Source organism: Haemorhous mexicanus, chromosome 6, assembly GCF_027477595.1.
Source record: "Haemorhous mexicanus isolate bHaeMex1 chromosome 6, bHaeMex1.pri, whole genome shotgun sequence".
Classification (NCBI taxonomy): Eukaryota; Metazoa; Chordata; class Aves; order Passeriformes; family Fringillidae; genus Haemorhous; species Haemorhous mexicanus.
The window spans coordinates 48,495,256-48,513,464 of NC_082346.1; the positions used below are offsets into that span (position 1 = coordinate 48,495,256).

At 45.1% G+C, this 18,209-nt stretch overlaps 1 non-coding gene across 1 annotated transcript; it reads right to left on the bottom strand.

Annotated features, from left to right (window-relative positions):
* Window positions 1-13,788: 13,788 nt before the first annotated feature.
* On the bottom strand, window positions 13,789-13,861 carry TRNAT-UGU (transfer RNA threonine (anticodon UGU)). The gene has a single exon. It is a non-coding gene; the product is annotated as a tRNA-Thr (tRNA).
* Between the last annotated feature and the right edge of the window lie 4,348 nt (window positions 13,862-18,209).

Genomic DNA, 18,209 nt, shown 5'->3' on the forward strand with positions numbered 1-18,209 from the left:
AAGATTTTTTGATAGTGGAGTTAGACAGAAGTAGTACCCTTAGACTCATTGTTTATCCGTCTGTTGTCTCAGCAGACAAAAACACGGAACTGACAGTTTTGGCAAAAGCTCTCCGTCCACCATTGACCGTGGCGGAAAACACCCAAGTCGCAAGGGCTTTCGCCTTGCCACCACACGCCATCAAACAAGTCATGTCGATTTTCGACGAGGAAGGGTTTCCACTAAAGGAACATGTTGAGATACATGCTACATAGATAAAGCACATAGGCCGAGATCGACCCACGCTCACTTGTCAACTGACTTGTGGAGACAGAACGATAGAGGTCAGAGGAATGTTAGACACCGGGGCAGACGTCACAGTAATATCCTACATCTTTTGACCCCGTGATTGGAGCTTGATTGCACCCTTGGGGACTCTCTCAGGCATAGGGGGAGCTTCTCTTTGTCTGCAAAGTGAAAATTCCATCGTGGTCACCGGACCAGGAGACAAGACGGCGATCATTCGTCCTTTTGTTGTGCAAAAGCCAATCACCGTTTGGGGAAGAGATCTTTTGGCACAATGGGGCACGAAGATCGAAGTGGATTTTTAGTCGGGGTCACTGCGGCACTCACCACACTGAAACTGACGTAGAGAACGGATGATCCAGTTTGGGTGGATCAGTGGCCCCTTGGGCGAGAAAAATTGAGTGCGCTGAGAAACCTGGTCCAAGAACAATTGCAGAAGGGACACATCAAGCCAACAAACAGCCCTTGGAATTCTCCAGTGTTCGTCATCAAGAAGAAATTATCAGGAAAATGGAGGCTGTTACATGATCTCAGGAAGATCAATGAAGTCGTCGAGGACATGGGACCTCTCCAATTGGGACTTCCATCAGTTTCGATGATTCCCAGAGACTGGCCACTCGTGGTCATTGACCTCAAAGATTGCTTCTTCAGCATTCCGCTCCATCCAGATGACGCAAAGAGACTTGCCTTTTCTGTTCCAAGTGTCAACAAGGAAGCACCTCTGCAACGATACCATTGAGTAGTACTTCCACAAGGCCTGAAGAACTCGCCGACAATCTGTCAATGGTACGTGGCACGAGCTTTGTCACCGGCGCAGAAGAAATTCCCAAAAGTGAAGATCATTCATTATATGGATGATTTGCTCATTGCAGCGTCAACACAACAGGAGCTGCAAAAGGCTCGTGAGTGCGTGATTGCAGAAGTGCAGAAGGCAAGTCTGGAAATTAGTGTTTCGAAGATCCAAGAGGTCGCACCTTAGAAGTATCTAGAGTAGAAGATCTCCGAGAGAACAATAAGACCCCAGAAAATGGAGGTCAGCACGAGAGTCAACAATCTACACGATTTGCAACAACTTCTAGGAGAAATCAACTAGATGAGACCAATTCTAAGAATCACGAACAGTGACATCCCAGCTTTGCTCAGTCTCCTCAGAGGAGACACAGACATTCGATCTCCCAAGACACTCACACGAGAAGCAAAAAGGGAGTTAGAGAAAATCACAGATGCCATTCAGAAGAGACAAGCGCATCGATTCGTTGAATCGTTGCCTTTTGAGTTAGCAGTGCTGGGAAAGGAGACACAGTTCCATGGTTTAATCTTCCAATGGGATCCATCGCAGAAAGACTCTTTGATAATCATAGAATAGATTTTTCTACCTCACAGGCCTTCAAAAACAATTCTTACAGACTTAGAAATGGCAACACAGATCATCATGAAAGAGAAGACAAAGTTGCTGACAATGACAAGAAGAGAATTTTCAATCATTCATCTACCTCTGAAGAAAGACTACTTCGAGTGGGCGATGCAGAGATCAAAAGACTTGTTAATTGCATTGTTAGCCTTTCCAAAGACTTGCACAATTCATTTCCCACAACATAGGGTGCTGCGGTCACAAATATGTTACAGAGCGAAGCCAAGAATAAGCGAAGAACCTCTGGACGGGATCACGGTGTTCACAGACAGCTCAAGAAAGACACACAAGTCAGTAATCACCTAGATGAACTCAGAGACAAGGGACTGAGACTCAAATGTGAAGATGGTTCAGAGCTCTCCGCAAATTGTGGAATTGGCAGCAGTCGTTCGAGCGTTTCAGTTGTTCAAGCAACCCCTCAACTTGGTCACAAATTCCGCATATGTTGCGGGTGTGGTCAAGCGACTAGAGAGTTCGCTTTTGAAAGAAGCCAACAATGAAGTTTTATATTCATACTTAACAAGCATGAAAACATTGCTAGAGAGCAGGGAACATAAATACTTCATCACTCACATCAGGGCTCACACAACACTTCCGAGATTTCTAGCGGAAGGGAACGCTCGAGCAGACAAGTTGACGATGCCCATTTCACAGACACTCCCAAACATTTTTGAGCAGGCAAAATTAAGTCATGCATTTTTTCATCAAAATGCACAAGCGCTGATGGAATCCTTCCGTCTCACAAAAACTCAGGCGAGAGAGATCATCAGTGCTTGTCCAAACTGTCAACTTGTGCAGCCGCCAGCTTCAACAGGGGCAGTCAATCCACGAGGGCTGCAGAGTCTTCAACTATAGCAGGCAAATGTCACAAAATATCCATCATTCGGGAGGCTCAAAAATGTTCACGTTTCAGTAGATACATTCTCGGGAGCAGTTTTCGCTTCAGCACATGCAGGGGAAACATCTTTTTCGACACATCAGTAGAAAGGAAGGACACAAATACCTGCCTCGTGTCCTTGAGGAGCAGCAAAGAAATTCAATCTGGTGGTACCAGCCCTGTGATGAATGTCTGCTAACACTTGGTCCCAGATGGCAGAGGCACATGCCAATGTAAGTTCACCCAGCTGGTCTTTGCAGTTCAGAATTTGAAGTAGCTGCAATTTTATCAAAATATTCACCAATTCACAGATTGTACAATAATATATTTATACAAATCCATAGTGAGATGATAACTTTCAGGTCATAAACTACAAGTCCGAAATTTTAATATACATGAAATTACAATAAAATAGATAGCTTTGGAAGAATGAAGGGATTTTTTGAATACACAACATGCATTACTTTGCACATGTTTATTTGTTTAAAAAGAGATGTACATTTGTTTACACAGAATATCAGTAAGTTACTTATTATATTCCTAGGTTAGTGATCTTTATCAACTGACATACATGAACTGAGCAATTATCTGAGCAATTGAGGCATACATGCAGTCCCCTATAGTAACTTCAGCTGACAGGCTGCCACAGTTAATTGGATCACATTGGATTGGCTCACATGTGCCTAAGCCCTGTGTTACATCTGGATATAGTTCACTATATTTTTATGTATTTTTTTAGAGTTTTCTAAGCTTTTTTATTATTATACAATAATAGTATTTTAATAATAAAAGCAGTTAAGACTGTTTCTTTTCTCCTCTTTAAAAACAAGAGATCAAATTGTAGGTTCTATTCTTACCGTGAAGTAAAACTACATCTTTAATAAAAAATACACTGTTACTAAAATGCTTCCTTTTCTATCAGCTTTCATATGGGTCACTTTCTTTCAATGAGCAAGGTCAGGGACAGCTACTAGACTATGCAAGAGTCATCTCTCCCTCAGGAGGGTTTTAAATTATAATTTACCTTATCAGTTCTAACTTCAAGTGGAAACTGATCTGCAGGTTCTGCTTGGGGCTTTTGTGGAGTCACAGAAATCAGGTTATTAACAACAGTCACCTGAGAGCTTGTCTACAGGGGACATTCCAAAAAAGGGACACGATTTCATCCTAAAGGAAACAACAAAGGAAGTATGCCTGTAATTAACAATGAGTGAAGACAAAAGTGTCATGGCAGATACTTTCCTCGAGTCCTCTGGGCAAGTTTGGACACTACAATATAAGAAAGACATTAAGTTATTAGAGAGCATCCAAAGGAGGGCCATGAGGATGGTGAAGGACCTTGAGGGGAAGCCATGTGAAGAGCAGTTGAGCTCACTTGGTCTGTTCAGCCTGGAGAAGAGGAGAATGAGGGGAGACCCCACTGCAGTCTAGAACTTCCATATGAGGCAAAACCAAGGCAGACACTGATCTCTGTGGTGGTGACCAGTGAGAGACTCAAGGAAATAGCATGAACCTGAGCTGGGGGAAGTTTAGGTTGGATATCAGGAAAAAGTGTTTCACCCAGAGTGTGGCGGGGCACTGGAACAGGATCCCCAGGGAAGTGATCACAGCACCAGCCTGACAGAGTTCAAGAAGCATTTGGATAATGCTCCCAGACTCATGGTGTGACTCGGGGTGTCCAGTGCAGGGCCAGGGGTTGGACTTGGTGGCCCTGATGGGACTCTTCCAACTCAGCATATTCTATGATTCAAAGATTCCAAGTTCCCATGCCAAAGAATAAGTATTCTGACATCTCTGGCTTCTTGGATTCCTGCTCTCAGCTTGATGAAGGTGAAAAGCAGGGAAAAGAGGAATCTTCATCATGGGTTCAAACTACAGCCAATACTCACTACATTGGAGTCAATAGCAAGGTGTTGTACCAAACTTGCTTCTGCATCCCTCATGAAAGCAGTACCACCTACATTACCAAAACAACTTTACATAAAATAGAATTGGTTCTGTGGGGCTCAGAGGGGAAGAACAATAATGACAGAAGTCGAAAATTTCTATGCCAAGTTACTGTCCAGCCAAAGTAGTTCTTAGATAGAATGGAACTGCACCAGAAGAGGCAGTAGCTCAGCAGAAAGATAGTAGAAAGCAGTCAAGAGGTCAGGGGGAAAGGGAAAAATAGCACTCTGCTTTTGTCCACGTCTAGAATTTTGAGGAAATCATCTCTGGTGTCTTCTCCCTCATTTGTTGATAGCAATGACAGACAGAAGTGCTAATGTATAAACAGCCTGTGAGTGCTTGTACCACAGCTGATAAAGGTGACAGGTAGCTTTTTCCCACTGTGCTATGTTACAACTGGATGTGAAGGCAATAGAGAGATGCAGCCCCTGAGGCACTACAGAGCTCACTGTTGATGACACCACTGCTGAGACCTCATTAGGGAAGACATCAGCTCAGAAATGTATTAGTGTGAATGTGTGTCTGATGTCTGGATGCAACAGATTCATCAGACATTGCTCTCTAACACTTTCTCTTTGTCCATCCAACCTCAGTTGCCTCCTGGGACTGAGCAAAAATTACAATGAACTCTTTCACTAACTTTAGGGCAAAAGGCTCTGGTCTACTCTTTACAATACTGCAAGGTCCTGGCATTTGCCAATTTGTGTGGAGCAAGATACTCTAGAATTTAAGTTTGAAATGCAGGCTATGTATGTTAGGAATTTAATTCTAATAACATCAAGGACAGCGTTTTGAATAGTTGTCCTGAACTAATTAGTTGACTGTCTTTTTAAAGATTAACTGATAATAATTTTATTGTCACAGATAATAATCTGGAATACAGCTAACAATCACTGTAATTAGATGCTTCAGTAATTTTTCAATGGGTAACCCTTATCAACATAATAGGTCTGATCTTGGCATTAGGAGGCATCTTGCATTGTTATGGGGCTTTGGAAGGCTCAGGGGGAAAAAATCCTGGTTTGGGCAAACACACTGCAAGGTTTTGTTTTCCCTCTTTTCTTGCTATCACTTGTTCCTATCACAGAATTCTTTGGTGCTAACTCAGATACATCAGACATTTCATGCTTCTTTCAGGGCAAAATCTCTTGGCTAGCATTTGAAAACATGATTTCACACTGGAGGATCAGAAAAGGGAGGTAAATAAATGTGCTAAGGGATATTGGGGTTGGGTTTTTTTGGGCACACCTAAACATTAGAGGAAGTTGAGATGCAATATTAAGTGACGCAGGAATGATTGCGCATGACAAGGTAATGAATTAATTAAGAAACATAAAATAACCTTGTTTTAAAAAAACCCCAAACATTTCACTAATAAAATTATTTTTATTTGAGATCTTTAGGAATCCAAACAATTTTAGAACTCATCTGCAGCTTTGACAAAACCACATCTTAGAAATTCAGGGCATGTGATAACCAAAGATGAGCACTCTGTGTAGAACAGAAATTTGTCACTTTCCACCCTGATGTCACAAGGTAAAAGGCAGTAACTTTTAATGTACCCTTAAAAATCAAGCAGAACTACAGTAGAGTTGCAGTGTAATTCCTGCTCTTAGTCTTGTTCCTGCTCTTAGCCTTTCACTTCACTGACATTTGGTGTCAGTGCTGTTCTACCCATTCAATATTTACATATGCACTAATGGACTTGTCAGCACTGTGAGCTAAATGCTGAAGCCCTTACCCAGCCTGCAGCCAGCCTTTCCTCAGGGTGGTGTTGGTGGAGTTCTGAGGTGTGTGTGTGAGTAAAATGCTGACTGAGCATGCTGCCACAGAGCACCAAGTGTAAGTGAATTGTCATGGCCTTCACTTGAGTGAAATTAACCAAGAGGCACGGCCAAACAAAACAGATCTCTGATCCTAGTTACTAAGGACTGGACTTTCATTTTACTACACTCTAATTCAACTACCATTACATAACTGATGCTGATGTTGTCTAGACTTAAGAAAATATTACATCATTTTCATGAGACAGAACAAAAGAGAAAATAATCTTATTTTAGGATTTTATTTCTAATGCAAGTTCTGTAGGCTGTGGTGGGCTACTAAAAGTTTGGAGATTACAGATAGCAGGAGACTACATCTGGTTTAGGAGTGTTTATTAAAATGCAGCCTTAGTGAATCGTTCAGCAGAGCACCGAGGATTAAGCACACTACTCAGCCTGAATCCACATCATCTGTAAATCTGATATTTATAGTTATCTCTGTATTGCCCAGACCTTTAGCAAACTATTTTTAGGGGCTAATTGTCCAGCTGCATTACATCTTCACCTAGTTTCTTTTTCTTAGCCAAAAGAAAATTGAAACCCTGAGGAAGCAGAAAAGCCAAGCTGAATATTAAATGGCATTGAAAATGCTGGAATAGTGGAATATAAATGTCTTGAAGAAAAAGGAAACTGAAAAATCATCACTGGAAAATCTATCTACTTTTGGGGGGGGGGGGCACTTAAAAAAATCACACTTGTCTGTGAGAGTGTGCTGAAAAAGCATATCTAATGGCTATTGTGGGAGAAAGCAAACAAGAGGCACAAATTAAAGCCTGGCTTTTAAACAACAGATTAGAACAGTAAGAGACAAATGCAAATGAGGGGCCAAAGCAGCATGAATCCAAGAGAGCAAGGATGTGTGGAAAGCCCAGGGCAGGATGGAAGAATGGATAAAAGACAGGCTGGATCAGAGGTTTTCAGCTGTTACAGCAGCATCACTGAGGGCTGGATGAGATACAGGCTCCTGTCAGCAGTGGTTTAGGAGAATTAGGTTTGCCTGAACCAGTCTGACATTTCCTCAGATGTGTTTATCAACTCTCTCTGAGGGCAGCCAGCCCCTGGCACTTTGCAGCTCTGAGGGGAGGAGCAAGAATTGATTCTTCATGATTGATGCTACTGTGCTTGAATGCAGTCACTAATTCCTCTTCATAGCTGCACAGCAAGCTTCCCCCAGCCCTGAAGCACAGCTGGAACACAGCCTGTCCATGCTTTATGAGGCTCTGCACTGAAACACACCCAGTTTATGGGAGACACCTGTAATGTTCAGCTGTGCTTTTCCACCATGTGCCTGGAGGGGAATGGAGCATGCAGGCAGTTATGCCAAGCAAGCTACACAGAACGGGGCAGAGAGATGACAATCACATTGAAAATCAGGCACTAAAAATCCCTGATGCTAATGTCAAGGGTTTATCTGCACTGTTTCTATCAGGTCCAGACTTGGCCCCATGTTGAGATTTCTTCTCTGCTGCTCAGAACTTGGAATGTGGGCTACTTGTGTTAGCACTGCAATGATAATAATCTCACAAGTAACATTTTGAAAAGCTTCACAAGCTGAGAAAGTTGGGGTTGTTCAGCCTGGGGACACCTTACTGTACCTTTCAGTACATAAATGGTCTTGGAAGAAGGCTGAAGAGGAACTTTTTACAGGACATGGGGTAATGGCTTGAAGCTAAAAGAGGGATTTGTTTAGATTAAATATAAGGAAGAAATTCCTTCCTGTGAGAATGGCAAGACACTAAGATTGCCCAGAGATCCACATCTGGAAGTGTTCAAGGTGAGGTTTGATTGGGCTGAGAGCAACCTGATTGAGGGAAAGGTGTCTCTGCCCATGACAGGAGGGTTGGAATTAGACGATCTTTAATGGCCCCTCCAATCCAAGCCATTCTATGATTCACTGAACTAATTAGCTGAGTGACATTCTTAAGCTAAACCATCAACAGTGGTGTTTCAGCATGTCCCAGCTACCAAACTGTCTCCAGTTACATCTCTGTTGCTGTGATTGCTCAGAACTCAAGCCTTCTGTCAAACATCAACTCCTTCATCATCCACAAGGTCCAAATTTTGGGTTTCTCCATGGCTCAAATCCAGACAAGCAAACCACTTCAGCAAGTGGGAAGCATGAGTGCAGAAGGATCAGCTGGGGCTAAGAAGCTGCACATTGGATTCAGTGAGCTCAGACTTCCATAAAGTAGCACAAGTCACATCTGGAACACAGCTGAGAGGCTCAGCTTAGCTGAAAGAAAAGCAGTCCATGATGCTGGACACTGAGTGGGATGCCAAGCTTCTGAACTCCAGATCGCTGCATTTCCCAGATATTGGTACCTGATGTGAACAAGTTAAAGTTCACTCAGGTATTTCACCATTTCTGAGAATCACATGGATAGCAACAGAAAAGTCTTAAAAAAAAAAAAACAAACCGAAACAGACACATTTTTCCTCTAACAACACAGAGAAGGCAGCAAAGACACACTGCTCAGACCAGCACTCAACAGAAAAGTCTTCCAGGGACAACCAAATGATTTTAGAACAGTCATGACAGCATTTTCCAGTTCTGTTCCTGCTGTCCTGCTGGTAAGAAGCCTGCAGTTATTAAGCAGCTAATTATAACATCTGAACAAGCTTTTTTATTTCCCCCAATAAATCCAGACTAGGAGTTTAAAAAAAAATCTAGTAGACCCAAACAGCCCTTTTTTGCAAGGTGAAGTGAACGGTCTGCTGGCTCACACACACACATCTGATTGCCCTGGAGATCTGCTGCATGTGCACTGCGACTGCCATTTGTAAAGTTTAACACTGAATAAGGGCTATTATTCATTGAAAGAGGACCAAAATATACCAACATTTCTATCAGCTTCACAGGACAATGGATCTGCAGAGCACAGGAAACTCACTAAATTTAAGGGATATTGTAAAAATAATAGGAAAACTCTTATATGTTCAATACATAAAAGAAGCAGGGAGAACTTTCTCAAATTCTTCTTAGCAGCCTGCTGGCTGAAGGGTTTGGTACTAAAGGTTCGCTGAACCAGAAAGCAAAACTCTTTCTTAACTTAAACATTTACCATTTTACTGAGTAATTATCAAAAAGCAGTGAAGTTATACCTCAAATAGTACTCAGAATGATAGCTGGATGCAAATACTATTGTTTATTTGCAAATCAAATACTTTAAAAAACCTTAATCTTCTTGCCTTGAGGACTCTTCAGAAGAATGTGGTCATATTTACAGTCATATAATTGCATAGTTCAACTGTATGAGTTTTCAACTATGTGTTTTTTCAATCAAACAAAATATTAGTGCATTGGTAGAGACATATCTCTATACAGCTGCTACATGCAGTGAGAAATACTCATCCTTGTGGTTTTTCTCTGTACTAATTTCTGTTAGAAATGGCTTTTGGTCTGGATTAAGGTTCTTTCTGTGGCAAGAATGAGCAGATGTGTTCATAACCTCTTGTCAGGAGGGAACAAACATATTGCAATTTGTGGCTGTTTACATGTGCAGACACCGTGGCCATTAACAAGTCTCACAAACACAGCAGGGGACTGCAAGCAACAGCACTCTTGTCCAAAGATAGTCTGTGACTTGGTGACCAGCAGGAACAAGTCCTGTGTTTATCTTCAGAAGGAGCAAACATGCTTTTCTCATAAGAAGCCTATGTACTGGGTCTGTCTGAGAGGTAATCAAAAATATGCAGCTTGGCAGTCAGACACATGGAGCATTAGGTAGTGTTCTGACAGCTCTGTTGTCAGCAGAGCAGCCTCTCTGCTTCAAACAGAAGTTGACACAGCTGGTATCAGCCTTATTTTACAGTAAATGTTCCCCATTTACAATCTCTGAATTAATTTATGTTCATATTACGGTAAGCTGGAACAAGATACATTCAGAGAATGAAGAGAAGAAGGCAAGAGAGCCTGCAACTTGTCCCTAAGAATGATTCTACTTGCATGCTAATTTTTTGTCACCTGAAAGCCAAAAGTATTGTAATAATCTGAAGAGCCCATTAAGTTTACTGAGGTCAGGAGAGACTTTTTTTGTCTATACATAACACACATAGATTCTAAATCCACAGTGCTTCATCCTTTCTAAACTCAAGCTCTTTTTCAGATATTCTCAAGTCATAATAAATTACACACACCCCCTAGATTTTTAAAGGACTATCCCCTCTATTGCTGTATGCATTTCTTTATATTCAAACCTATTGTATCATGCCTATGTTCTGTACTGCCAGAACCTGATGTTTTCCTCATTAGATTATAAACTGCATGGAAAAAGGCCATGTTTTATCTTAAGACAACATCTCTCTACTGAAGTGCACCATCAAAATCTAAAGATAAACACCAATATTAAAGTATAAGTAAGGTTAGCATCATATCTTGTGCAGTTAAATATTTTGGGGAGTTGCAACAAGACATTTCTGTTTGCTCTTCTTCTATTCTTCAAGTGTTAGGAAAGACTTCCTGAAAATACAGAAAACACTGTTTTTCTTTAAATAGTCACTACGCTGGTGAAGAGTGAATGGTTTAATTCACCTGCATTTTTTCGTTACAAGAAAGGCCCCCATTATTTTTAAGCATCCTTCTCCATGTGCTAACATGGCAGTAGATAATGTCTGTACTAGAAGCCGGGTGGGTTCATTAGCTGTCTCTCCATCCATAGCTAACTGGCTCAGAAATGCAGCCTCTTGCCAAGAATAGCAGCAATCACAGATTTATTTAATATTACTCCCCTGTGAAGATGGCCTTGCATCACCATTCAAAGTCCTACTGCATTTAGCTCCCTCTTCATCTGGGGATGAATTTGGCCTGAGTCTCATCTTGAGCAACTAACTAAGTAACTATTTTAGTTACTTCCTTTTAAAAGGGAGAAATTCCTTGTCAAGGTAAGGTATCTGTCTTTCCAGACACCATGGTAATACTCAGGGGCTCAGCTAGCAGTCCAAAATGGAAACACAATTAATACTACCCAGGCTCCTCACCACAGCTTGGAGAATCTAACCATACAGATATTTTCTAATGACATCACTAATGACTGCATCACTGGACCTAGTGAAGGTCACCTCATTGTTTTTGAGCAAAGCTTTGACACATTTCTCACCTTCAGTAGCAACAGCTACTAATAAAGCTTCCTTTAGAGCTAGAAATGAAGTGCAGATGACACCACAAGTAGAGGATGAAGGAAATTTTGGGCTCACTCCTTGGGTGGGATTACAGTATGGTATATAGGTGTCCCTTGGAGGATGGAGAAGGCAGAGAAGACCAGCTCGGAGGAAGGCCTGGGTTTACCTCCTGCTTTCCACTCATGCCTGTGCGTGGATGCTCTGGAGGCAGGAGAGTTGGGCACCACTGCCAGGGGAAGGCTGGAGGGGAGCGCTGCAGTACAGTCTCGCAGGAGGGCGGCTCCCGCTCTGCGCTGGGGCAGCGGGACTACCGCCAGAACTCTTAAATCCGCTGTGTTAAAATAGGGACTGGTTAATTGTGAAGAAACATCTTCGGAAATGAAAATTCGATCGCACCCGCAAAAAACTCGGCATTGACGGCGGCCGCGCCAGGCCGCGCCCGAGCCCCAGAGCTCGGCCCGCTGCGCTCGCCCAGCGCTGCGAGTAGCGAACTCCCGCCGCAGCTGTGCCCGGCACCACGGCCCGGGCCGACCCGGGCCGCTCGGAGGAGCGGCTCCCCGGCTTTCCTCCCGCCCTCCCGTTCCTAAGGGCTGGCTCTCCCCCTGGAGGCCTCCGGAGGCATCGGCCGCGCTCCGCCGCTTATGTAACGCGGGGCCCGGCAGGCCCGGGGCTCCGCGGGGCAGGCCGGCGGGGGCAGCGCCGCTCGAGTGCTGACACGGGGCACAGCCCCACCGAGCAGGGCAGGCCGAGCATTCCGGAAAGCACCCGTGGCAGCTCACACGTGTAGCTCCAGCGAACGGGAATAGCTGAGCCCTGTCCGTACGTGGGGAAGCCTGCAGCCAAGCCTTGGGGCACGCTCTTCCCTCCCGCGGCTGAAGCCCTGCAGCCGGACACTGACGCCCTGGGCTGTGCCGGGACCAGCGCTTGAGGAGCTCCTGTATGTTCGTTCTGGAGGATCCTGCGAGAGACGAAGCAGTCCACGCAGCCTCCTGAAGTACACGTGTGACTTCTGCAGGCCATCTGTACCATCCCAGGGATCCGCTAATGCCCTGGCTGGTCCTGGCGAGACCAGACTCCGTGCCAACGCAGGAACGCTGTACCCAGCTCCGACCAGAGCCCCCGGAGAGAACAGGTCCTCCCAAGGAATAGTTTAGCACCACCTCCATGGATCTGTCACAAGGACTCTGGGAAGACTGCTGAACCAAGGAATCCTGCAGGACGGTAGTCAGGGGGTAAAACTGAGATTAGGATCAAGCACTGTTTTCCCAGATGGGGTGGGGAGGCCGTGTAACAAACAAGGAGTCATTACTCCTTGCAAACTCTTATGTGTAAGTGCCCCAAGCACTGCAAATTCAAATGTGTGCCCCGTGGCATAGCACAACTTCAGTCATAAGGGAGAAGTAGCTACCCACACCACGGCAACGGCAACTTATCCAGCCGCATGCATCCTATCCTAACAGCTTTGATCTTCGCTCAGCAGAGGAAGGAGGCTGGAGAGAAGCTGGGATAGGAGCTGTGAAGGTATAGCACGGGCTGTAGTGCTCCGAGGCAGCCCACGCGTCTTCGCGACACCTGCGGCGCCCTGAAGCGCAGCCTGCGGCAGCTGCCCGCGCTCGGCAGCCCCGCACGGGCAGAGCCTTCCCCCTCACCGGAGCGCCTGAATTAATTGCCCTCTTTGATAGCGATAACGATTGCTCCCGTGCTGCGGTGCTGGAAACCAAACACCCCGCTGACAAGGTATCTGAAAAAAACCCAAATGGGTATCTTTGAAGTGTTGTGCTCAAGGCGATTTGTGTGGGGCTTTCTAGCTCTTTCTGTAACCTAAAAGGGGGGGAAGGTGCAAAGAATCATTACACTTCCGCTGTCCAGCCTCCAGCACAGAAATAAACCCAACAGCCTGGCTTGCCTGACAAGCTGTGAAGATTCAGATAATCCTGTCCAGCTTATTCTCCACTCAGGGGCAATTTGTTCCTTTTAAACCCCTAACAGTATTTTGCCAAAGCTGCCATCAGGAAAATTGTGACGAGCTGTGCAAATATTTCCTCAGCCATTCCCACGCTGCTTCCCAAAGGGGTTATTGTTCCCCCCACTCCCCTGCCGACACGAAGCACAGCCATGAGTTAATTTGGCGACCGCCGGGAATGTTAACATGCAGGTTTTACAGAACGCATTTGTTTCCAAAGCGTTTCCTTTAACAGGAAGCCCGCGGAGCCTGCACGCACGCTGTAGTCCGCCGCCACCACCAAAATACCCAAAATCGGGCACTTCAGTCGTGGGTGCAGTCAAAAGCTGTGTCACTCTGGAAAAAAAATAAAAGCAAAACCCTAAGGCCCCAGCGAGGATCGAACTCGCGACCCCTGGTTTACAAGACCAGTGCTCTAACCACTGAGCTATGGAGCCGCCGTTTCAGGATTGTCCCGGCTGTATCTAAGACCAGTCCTAGTCCTCCTCGCCGCCCCCTGCCGGGCGCCCCGGGCCCCGCGCCGGCGGCCCCGCCCTCCGCTGGCCCCTGAGGGCCCGCCCTGCACAGCGGCCTGGCCGCCACCGCCGGGGGGAGCCCGCGGCCCGCCGGGAGGCGCTCCTGGGCCGCCGACGAATTGCCGGAACTCAGCGGCAGCCCGTCCGCCGCCCTGTTTGTGCCCTCTCCCCGGGCCACCCCGTCCGCCGCCCTGTTTGTGCCCTCTCCCCGGGCCACCCCGCCCGCCGCCCTGTTTGTGCCCTCTCCCCGGGCCACCCTGCCCGCCGCCCTGTTTGTGCCCTCTCCCTGGGCCACCACGCCCGCCGCCCTGTTTGTGCCCTCTCCCCGGGCCACCCTGCCCGCCGCCCTGTTTGTGCCCTCTCCCCGGGCCACCCCGTCCGCCGCCCTGTTTGTGCCCTCTCCCCGGGCCACCCCGCCCGCCGCCCTGTTTGTGCCCTCTCCCCGGGCCACCCTGCCCGCCGCCCTGTTTATGCCCTCTCCCTGGGCCACGCCGCCCGCCGCCCTGTTTGTGCCCTCTCCCTGGGCCACCCCGCCCGCCGCCCTGTTTGTGCCCTCTCCCCGGGCCACCCTGCCCGCCGCCCTGCCCCGCCTCTCGCCCGCCAGCCCCGGGGTGCCGCTCCCGGCGCTGCCCGGCGGCCGCAGCGGTAGCGTGGGAGAGCGCGGGCCGCGAGAGAGTCCCTGGGCCCGCTGCAATAGCGGCAAATAAAGCTGCTGGAATGAGCACGTCCGGCCGAGCCAGCAGAAGGCACCGGAGGAGAAATACGGGGTGGGTGGGCGCATGTCTGACATACAGCCTGATCTGTACTGGCTAAGAGTAAAAGAACCCTGTCGTAACAAAGGGTGTTTTTTTTCTGCGGGGGTTGGGTTCTTAGGAATTTTGAGCAAGGCTGCTGAGGGCAGAGGTGCTGCCCGGGGCTTCTGAGCATCACTTGTTGAGTGACACCGTGCAGCGCTGAGCATGGGCTCTAGAGAGGATTTCTTGGTAATTCTCTCACCTGGTGCCTGCAGGTCAACTTTAACAGAGGTTATAGAGCTCAGAAGCTTCAGCTGACAACTAAAAAGGTGGAAGGCAGCCATGCTGTTGGACCCATGTAAGGGTACTGCTGGTGTCCAGTGTCATCACTGCTAACAGCACACATTAACCAGAGGTCTCTTATGCCAAGATCACTTATGAATGGCCTGAACATTTTTTTAACTTCATGGCAGATAAAATTGTTGCAGCCATATGCCTTTCAGAAAGCTATATTCAGGGGCCTGTCTTCATTCTGTACTAATATCTCTTTATATAGAATTCAGACTTGGATGGGAAAGGGATGCAATGGGGGAGCTCATAAACCTGGCTTGGCTTAACAAAATCTTGAAACAAAGAATGTTACACTATGGAAATAAACCTCAAAGTCCACAGCAGCATCGGGATCTGCAGTATCCCGGGCACCAGATGTCTTAATATGTGATTTGTCCCCAAAGATTTTTTCCTTCAAAGTATCTTCTCACATTAACACCCTGATAGTTTTTAATAACTGCTGTCAGTGAAATTTGAAAAACACTGAAAAATTATTGCTGACTCATACAACAAAGCTCCATGCTGCAGCTGGATAGTAGATACAGTCAATAGAAAAACAGGGCAGGTCCATTTTCTCCATTGAATGATACTCACTGCATGCATGTATATTTGAAGTATTGTGAAAATATTCAGTGAAGATTAAGTGTTTGGATCCACTAAGCACTTCATCTCAAATCTCTACTCTGGAAATAACAAGAAAGTGTAGGTTCTATTTCTAGTCATCATGACCAAGATATTTCTGCTAAAATTACATATGGGTGTATTAATCATACATTATTTGCTGTGTTGTTTTGGGGACATGTCTCCTCTGAGATTTGCTTGATACTAAGCCAGGTTGCAGACTTTTCAGTCTTCAAAACTGTGATGACTGCCGGTGGCAGCTTTAATGCTTTTCTAGATGGTGTGTGCATGTCCTATCTGCACATGTGTAATGCAGTAGAAGTTTAAGAGCACTACATTGTAATAAACTACAGGTCTACAAATTATTTGCTATTAAGATAATATTGTCATGATTAGTTGTCACACCCTGAAGAACAGAAAAATACCATTGCCTTGCAACAGACCATACATGCAATTTTTTTCCCCCCATGCCACTTTTCATGCTCAGCTGGAGTTACCACATGCCCATCTATGAACTTGGAAAAGACAATGAAATCCCTGCTGGAGACTATCATGCAAGTGCATTAGAGCACAGAAGTCCAGAACATATTTAAACATTATTTTTAAAAAGCCCCAAACACCCAAAAAGCCCCAAAGCAAACAAAAATATAATTTATGAAAACTTGTTACATGTTACCATACTGTTCTCTTAAACGCCTGCTGTGTTCTTCTGCTACCTCACATCACTGCTAAGGGAGAACAGCCAGAAAATATTTCAGAAAAGTCCTGATGGGGATGGACCTTTCACCACTAAGGCAGGAGCTGCCAGACATTCCAGCTGTAGTTCAAAGGGACCCTCTTTGAACAAGAACAGTTGTACTGGGTTTATTATTTAAAACCCTTGCATCCTTAAGACACACAGGCCTCGAGAGCTAATGGGCATTCCATTCATTCAATTAACCTGGGAAAAGGAGACTACTGTGCGCTGAAAAGAAAGCAATACAGAACAAAGCTCCCTTAGGAGCTGAGGCTCTGAAAGACAAGATTGTACAAAACCTGTGTGAGAGCTGTCAGCACAGCTGAGGCATTTGGCACTTACGTTCTCACTTCATCAGGGACTGACTCCTGGAGTCAAAGATGTTCATCTTCCCTCGAACACCAAAAGAAATACACCAGTTGTAATACTTGAGAAGAACAAAACTGGAAGTGGCAGCACGTACCAATGGGAGGAGTAGAGTTTTTTTTGTATTCTTCAGAGGGAGCATTATCAAAAAAACACCACAATTATAATTTAAAATAAATTCTTACTCCTTATAATAATCCTGAATGACTGAATGTAAAGGTTTGAAATACTGGCTTTTTCTGCCAGTTATTGTTTTGGTCTAGGCTCATTTGCATGCATGAAACAAGATTGACTGGTTTTCATTTGGTCTTGGAAGACAGGGACAAAAACCCCCTTGTAGTAATACTGAATCTTGATCAAATAGTTATTTAGTCCAAAATGAGTGGCAAGGTTAGAGGCGTCTGAGTTCAAGATAAGAGAGTGGACCCAGTTCTCAAAGTAGAGGCAATTGTGCTTTAAAACTTTCATGCACTGGCACTTTGTTGCTATGTTCATATCACTTTAGAGAATGTACAGATCATCTCTAAAAACCCTTCTGATTACTATGGAAATAAGAATCAACAAATAAACCAATAAATCATTTACATTCCTATCAGTACTCTTCTATTTCTCTACACTGCTATCTTTTATCTCTCCCACCCTATCTCTCAAACACATTTTCAGAGCCCAACCAATGTCTGCTTGGCAGAATTTCTTTAAACACATATTCTTATTTCACCTCCATATTACTAAGTAGCTCATCTTTTTATAACTGAAGGCAATTCTTTGCATATGAAGTCTAAAAATGCTGTCCAACTTAAAGCTACCAGAATCTGTTATTGCAGTAATCATTCCCTCCCTAAGTCTGTACATCAGTGCCTGAAGTGGAAGCCCTCCCTTTCTTCAGTGCATTAGTATTGACAAAGCTAGTCCTTCAAATACATTTTTAATAACCCTTTTATATGGTGCAATATCACTGAAAGTTCACTGCATTTATTTTTGTCAGTTCAGAATGATGGGATTTTATATGAAAGGATTGAAAAGATTTTTCTGTTAGTGCTCTTCATTTTAAAGGCTCCAAAGCATTAATGCTGTGAACGTTAATATTTTGGCCTGATACATAATCTGCCTCTGCACATATTGCAGCTGGGCTAATGGGAGAAACCAGAAAAGTAGCTTTGTGCATCAGGAGCACAGCCAAATTGCAGGGATCTCCTCTATGGTCCATGATTTCCATTTATTTTTTTCATTTTTTAATGTCACCGTACCAGAACAGTGGCATAGGCTGCCTTTCATGTTGTCAGAGACATCAAAGAGAGGTACTGAGGGCCTGTCTCTTTACTGTTTTCCACCTTTTTCAGGCACTGACACTCCCACCTATGAGTCCAACATGCTGCCAAAATACCATCCCTGTGCTCGAGCGGCGTGCTAGCCCTTTTTGTGTCAGAGGTGCCAGTGTGCAGCTTTCCAGCTCTTGGAAGCTTTGAGCCTAGGTCTAGTGACA